Raw genomic sequence first — 6,842 nt, 5'->3', positions numbered from 1 at the left:
GGGAGTAATGTGTGTTGTACTCTTTTTCCTTTCTCTTGTTTCCCTTTTTACCACATTGGGTTTTGGGTTTTCCGGGAGAGGTTTTAATGAGGCAACATTAGCATGTTACAAACCCTATATGGTTATGGCATCCAAGGGGGAGTGTTATGAATCATGAAGTGGATGGTCCATAACCTAGACCATACAAGTTCAAGACTAGAGTCCATTGGGGGTTTACATCCAGCCACATGGAAGACCCATTCAACCTTAATCTTTATGAGTTTGACCATGTCATTATGTAGAGTATCTTTGTAATCAATTCTCCCTTTTACTCCACCTTGTGAACCACTATATATAGTGGTGTAAGCAATAAGAAATATACAACACATTCTCACAAATCTTCTCTCAAATCTTAACAAACACCACATATATCTCACACGTAATCACTACATATCCTAACATTATTTAAAACCATAAAAGTTAATATGTACTAATCTTGCAAAAGCTTACATAAAAACCACACGAAAAAGATATATAATCATACATTACCCCAATATTTTCCTCATGTATATTTTCCTAATCTATATTTACAATTTTGTTTCTTTTCTCATGGGTTTAATTATGGTCATCCAACTCAACAAAATCACAATAAATGATGTAATGCCACATCCAATTCTTAATGTATAATTCAAACATATATTACTTAACAAAAGAAAATTATTTTAAAACTTTTAACCAGAAAAACCACATTTTTAAAAATAACAAGTAATATTATTTTAGAAAATCATAACTAAATTTCCCATATAGCATGGATTATTTAGTATTCAAATACAATAACATGTACAAAATTTAACTAATATGTATATTTTTAATTAATAAAAATTAATATTAAATATTTACTCTAATTATTTAAATTATTTTTTAATATTCTTTCCGTCCGTAGTACGGGCCGACTCTAGTATATATGAGTTTAGAAGTCAGCGATAAAATGAAAATGTACATGTTGAAAAGTCAGCAAAAAAAACTCTGTTAGACTACATGCAATGAGGTAGTTGAATTATAAATTCAACAGTTGAAGGCTTGCAAATTGCAATGAGCCTGTTAAATGAAAAGAAAAACATATGTGGATTACTCTCCATTAATTCAACGAGTTGAATGGAGAAAAAATGGACCTCCAACGACACGTGGCGACGACAGAGTGGAGAAAGAGTGAACGAGTGAAACCCACGACCATCTTTTTGAAAACAAAATCTCATTTATCTTTAAAAATATGTTGCTACATTTTCATTGGTTGCCAAATTTTTTTTGAGATTCTTATCCCTTCAAATTATTGAAACTCAATTATTTTGTAGTATATCTATTTTTAAAAAACAATTATATCAAAATTCATGATTTTATGATTTAAAAATAGAGATTAATCTCATTTCATTTGGATACATAAAAAACGTAATTTTCACTATAATTTAGCTTTCAATCAAAAAAATATGTGTGTTTAAACTTTTTTTTTTGTTAATGGATCACAATAATAATCCATTTAACACTCAAAATTTCTCTAATTTTCCTTTTAACTATCCAAATCTCAAAACTACCAGTTTCAAAATCAATTTTCAAACACACCCCAAAGTATGCAAAATTATGGTTTTGCACCAAATGTTTTTATGCCATCACCTGTTCCAAATTATCCTCCATATTATTGATCGATAATGTCAAATTTATCTCTAAAACCCTTTTTTCCATGGGTATTGAAATTGCTCCAAATCCTGGAGCAACAATTTTTTTTGTATTCTCTACACAAATTAGTTTTGATGGCGTGAGCGTTGTCAATGAAGCCACTCAGAACGAAAATGTTGAGGATCAAGCTCATGCTCGCCGGAAAAGCCCAAAATGGACCATTGATTGAAATTTGGTGTTACTTAGTGAGTTGATTAAACATGGAACAAACAATGTTATTGGCAGAAACCAAAAAAATGAAGCTTTCTCGAGTAAAATTGATAAGTACTGCAACGAGCATTGTTCATTTGATCCTCCGATAGATGTAGCTTCATGCCTAAACCATTACAATTATATGAATAAATAGTTGAGCAAATGGGTTGGCACATACGATGATGCTAAGCGTATGAAACAAAGCGGGTGGTCGGAGAATGATGTCTTAGAAAAAGCGCATGAAATATATTCAGGTGGTAAGAGTGAACATTTTAATTTAATGTCAGAATGACTTGCTGTCCGTGATCAATCACATTATGGTAGCCAGGTTGGAGGAAATAGTGGCTCAAACCGTGTATCAAAGAGATCCCGCGAGAATGATGCAATTGATTCCAACTCTTTCGGATCAAATTTTGAATGATCTAGTTCTCTTCCAATGGGGAGGGACGCAGCAAAAAAAGGTAAAAAGAAAAACACATGAGTAACTTTGGAGATGGTCAACGAAGAGTGGAATGAATTCAAACAATTCAAAGAACAGGAATTGGAACGATTGGACAAAATAGCTAAGAGACAAGAGGATGCAAACCAATTGATGAAAGAAAAGACTCAAGCTAAGAAGATGAAGATTTTCATGAAGCTAAGTGAAAAAGAGCACCTCGATGACAAGAACAAACAGCTGTTGGAGAAGTTGAGCCACGATCTGTTTGAAAATTAGTTGATTTTAAGTTTATGTATGTCTATGTCTTTATGCTTTAATAATGTGTGCTTTAATTATTTTGTTTGTTTTTCTACTTTAATAATGTGTATTTGTTTTTCTACTTTAATAATATGTATTTGTTTCATTCCATTTTAATAATGTGTATGTTTCTTTTAATTTTAATAATTTTGTTTGTATGCAATCCGTGACTTTTAGCTTTTGTGGGAGAATCCTATCTTATCTATTATTTATGCCAATTTAATATTTGTGTGAAATCTGAAAATTTCAGCCATTCAATTTCTTATAAATGGAGGCTCCTTATGCCATACCATGTATCAACAACACAAATCGTAGTTTACAAAAAATATCAAAGGATCCATCAGATTTTTCTTTTGATATTGAAGCTTAGAAAAAACAGTCTGAAATTGAACAGAGGTATATTGTTAATCGGTTTAGAGAGCGTCGAAAAAAATTGCTGAAGACCAAACCCCTCGTAGTAAGAGAAAATACTTCAAAAGAGATCATGTAGCGGCAAATCAAAGGCTTATTGATGATGACTTTTCAAATCAACCAACATATGATGTTGCAATATTTCGTCGATGATTCCAGATGCGAGAACATATTTTTCTTCAGATTGTTGGAGACCTTTCAAGTAGAGATAACTACTTCACTCAGCGAGTTGACGCAGCCAATAAAGAAGGTATATCTCCACTAGCAAAATGTACCACTGCCATGCGAATGCTATCGTATGGTGTTGCGGCCGATGCAGTTGTGAATATATCAAAATAAGAAGTACTACAGCATTGGAGTGCTTGCGTCGATTCTGAGGGAATCATTCAATTGTATGAGCAAGAGTATCTCAGAACTCCAACTCAAGAAGACCTGCAAAGAATTTTGCATTTTAGTAAAATGCAGGGGTTTCCAGGGATGATCGGGAGTATTGATTGCATGCATTGGGAATGAAAAAATTGTCCATGATCTATGGATTTGGCATGCATTTTTCGGATGATGTTGAAAAAGAAAAAAACTCCAAGAGTAAATATTTTTGTGAACCAACATCCAAACGACATAGCATACTCTCTAGCTGATGATATCTATCCGTCTTACCCAACTTTTGTCAAATCAATCCGACTTCCTCAAAGTAAACCAGACAAGTTATTTACCAAACATCAAGAAGGATGTCGGAAAGACATCGAACACGCATTTGGAGTGTTACATGCTCGATTCAAAATCATTCGTGAACCAGCTCGCATGTGGGACATATCCAATTTGGCTATCATCATACGGTCATGTATCATATTACATAATATGATTGTTGAGGATGAACGAAATACATATGCTCAACACTGGACCGATTATGATCAATCTGAGGCAAGTGGTTCTAGTACACCACATCCATTTTTCGGTTGAGGTGTTACATTTATTTGCAAATCACGTGCGTGCTAGTTCTGAATTACGTGATTCAAATATACATCACGAACTGCAAGCAGATCTAGTCAAACATATATAGGCGAAATTCGGAATGTACCATGATTGAAAATACTTTAGACTTCTGGGTTTGATTTAAGAGTTTCTTGTTTAAACTGAGTGTATTGTACTATTAAAGTATGTGTCTTATTTGCTGTTTTGTGTGTTTGTATCGTGTGCCTTTGAAGTTTTCTAATGTTATTTTTTTATAATATTTTTTTTTGTTGAAAATTTAGGTACAGTATTTTTTTTTTCAAAACTATATCACTTTAATTATTTAAATTGACTACAATCTAAATTAGTACTAATATGTAGTTTTTAAATTATAAGAGATAAAAAGATGAATTAAAAATGGTATGGTAGGGTGTTGAATTTTATTAAACAAAATTATTGTAGAGATTAAAAATGAAGTGCGTGTTAAATAATTAGGTGGAAGAGAGAAAATGATGTGGAGTGTTTAAAATAAAAAAAATAGGGTGTTGAATAAATCTACCATTATAGATAGTCTTATGAACTATTACGTAGATGTCCTTATAGGTCCACAAACCTATGTTCTAGAAGTTCTAAACCATATATTTTTATTCCTATATATATGTATCGTTGTCTATGGAATAAAAATAACAACAAACAATTCTCTTTCTCTTGTTCACATCACGTTATCAACACAAAATCTTACACTCTGAGCAAAAGTCTTGGCAACCTACGAAACCCTAACCAACTTTGTTTGTCGTTGTTAACACCGTTTACATTTGTAAAACATGGCCTCCGTATCGTCTCCACTGAGATAAGTTCTATACCACAATTATTATTATCGTCTTATTTTATTTTTTTCTTTAAGATCAGCGTCTTAAATTCATATGTAGATCAATTAATATTGCCTCCGTATCGTCTCGTTAATATCTGATAGTTTATTGATGATTATCTTATTGAGTCTAGTAACATCACACGTCATAATTGATAATCCCAAATTTTATCAGTTTATGTTAATACGTATATGCAAATTTGTTTAAGGGTTAGATTATTATACCAGTCTATTTGAGAATATAGCAATATTTTGCTGATCTGTTTTATTCTTTTGATAATATAATTTGATACATCAGTTTATTATTTTATTACTTTCAGTTCAATAGACTACGTATTATTTATGTACACTCGTTAACCTTATAAGCTTATACATATTGCCTCATGCGTTTTCATAACATGAGAACGTGAACAACCATATAGTTTGTTTGATTTGATGATAGTTAATTTAATGTTTCAAAAGATTTTTGTGCTGTCAATTTAAAACCCTTTTATTATTGAAAAATGAATCATAAGAATATCGTTTGTATTAATCAATTCTTAACAAACACATGATTTATTTATTATATCATTGGTTTCAATGTAATATTTATATTTAATTTATATGAATTTGAATATAACTTTTGTTTGTCTAATGTTGATTAATGCCATGTTTTCATAAGCAAAGTTCTGAAAACAAAAGTTTTCCCACACCATCTCCTTATCAAAGCTCGAGTTTTTGATGCACTTTCCATTCAGAAAAGTATACCATTTATATGTCATGCTTTAATGATACATGCTAAAGATAACATAATTGTGGTTCATCATTTTGTATTTGTTTAGTCTGAAATCGGTATATTAATTATGTTTGTTAAATTATAAACCAAAACTCGTTTCTTGTTCATTAGACAACTGCTTTATGAAGTAATGGTATGCGGCTAGGGCTTCCAAGGCGATAGAGTTGGCGATTCCACAGATCGAAATCTTCCATTGAAGTTTCGATCTCCACCTGATCGGTACGTCCTTCGGCGTACTGATTCCCACCTCGACGATTACTTGCGCACCGGTGATCCGACGATCTCTGCTTCTGGGTCTATTTTGCTGCCGTCTCCCCCACGCTTAATGCGAGACACGACGGTTTACTCTGATACTGACGGCATCGACGACCAAACTGGTTCATCGAATTACCAATCTTCTGATTGATACGATCTTTGTCATAAAGGTCAATTTGAGTGGTTCAACCGGGCTGTCTCTCCTGTCTCTGACTTGGCGCGATTCCGTTGCTCTGGTTCGTTAAACGGCACAGAGTTAGTGTTTGCTCTGTTTCTAGTCGTCTCTGATCTGGTTGGACTCGTACGGTCTGATCTCTCTCACTGCGATCAAAAGTCGCAGACATAGGTCTTGTTCTTTCTTGATCCTAGTATTCTCGCATGGGTTCGTTTCAACGTAACAAATCCAGTCATTGGATTGATATGAAAGGCAAAGGGATCCTATATGATGAGGATGATGAACCGATCAAGTTAACTGATCAAGACACTCCTCAAAATATTACGGAATTCCATTTATCTCTGATTGGAAAGATTCTGAACCCGAAGAAACAAAATGTCGAAAAGCTTCTTTAGAAAATGCCATCGCAATGGGGCATGGAGGACCGTATTACCGCTAACGATTTGGGTAATGGAAAGTTTCTTTTGAACTTTACCACAGAGGACGATCTCAACTCTGTCCTTCGACAGCGCTCGTTCCACTTCAACTTCTGCATGTTTGTGCTGGTTCGATGGGAACCTATTGTCCATGATGATTACCCTTGGATAATCCCTTTCTGGACTCGATTGATTGGTGTTCCACTACACCTGTGGACGGTTAATAATCTGAAGGGGATAGGAGCTCGGTTGGGACATGTTCATCAGGACCAAATTGAGCTAATGGAAGGGAGAATGCTCATTGATATTGATACTCGTCGGCCGCTGAAGTTTGCAAGGAAGGCTGAATCTCC

General features: G+C 33.7%; 1 pseudogene; it reads left to right on the top strand.

Moving 5' to 3' along the window:
• The first annotated feature begins 2,906 nt into the window (after window positions 1-2,906).
• LOC106338212 lies at window positions 2,907-4,136 on the top strand (annotated as a pseudogene).
• Window positions 4,137-6,842: the final 2,706 nt, after the last annotated feature.

The sequence above is a fragment of the Brassica oleracea genome, chromosome C4 (assembly GCF_000695525.1).
Source record: "Brassica oleracea var. oleracea cultivar TO1000 chromosome C4, BOL, whole genome shotgun sequence".
Lineage (NCBI taxonomy): Eukaryota > Viridiplantae > Streptophyta > Magnoliopsida > Brassicales > Brassicaceae > Brassica > Brassica oleracea.
This window is presented reverse-complemented; position numbering and strand designations above follow the sequence as displayed.